This window comes from Terrapene carolina, unplaced genomic scaffold (genome assembly GCF_002925995.2).
Source record: "Terrapene carolina triunguis isolate 2854851 unplaced genomic scaffold, T_m_triunguis-2.0 Scaffold130, whole genome shotgun sequence".
In the NCBI taxonomy this organism is placed as follows: domain Eukaryota; kingdom Metazoa; phylum Chordata; order Testudines; family Emydidae; genus Terrapene; species Terrapene triunguis.
The window spans coordinates 18,896,969-18,897,653 of record NW_020664481.1 but is presented as its reverse complement, the minus strand read 5'-3'; positions in this window follow the sequence as shown (position 1 = coordinate 18,897,653).

The following is a 685-nucleotide window of genomic DNA, read 5'->3' as shown; positions in this document are numbered from 1 at the left end:
AAACAAAAGAGGAACTGGCTGCATGTGGATGTTAGTGATTTTTCTTTAACAACTTTCAGCTGATCTGTCTAAGAAACCCATATAAGGCGACTGCTACATCATTAAATTAAAACAATTGATTTCCATTTCCCCTTCCCACTATTTTTCACACCCCTCAAGCGAAAAACTTTTCACCTGGAATAAAATGGGAAATGTCTTTCCAAAATGAAGTAATTAATTAGAATAGGCAATTCTGAGCCTCTTGCTGGTGCTAAGGACCTGAAGGTTTATGGCTCCATCAGTATGCGAGCAGCCCAGTGTCAGAAACTGTGATTCATTTTTTCCCTCCTGCTTCAATATTGATCTAACAATTATACAAAAGAAAGTTACGGCTTTTTGTTTCTCTGTAGAGGCATCATTTGCTATGGGATAAGGGGGCAGTTGCCAGATCTTGGTCCCCCCACAACTTTTCATATATCTATATGCTCCATTCCCTCCAATCCCTGACTTTGCAGGATATAACATAATCACTTATAAGGTTCTATTTGCTGACATAACTCTACCCCACTCCGAATTTGTCTGACACGATGCTCCTGTTTCTCTGTTTTTCTAGAGGTTTACTTAGATTACCTAGTTCTGTGCTTCAGAGTAGCAGCCGTGTTAGTCTGTATCCGCAAAAATAACAGGAGTACTTGTGGCACCTTAG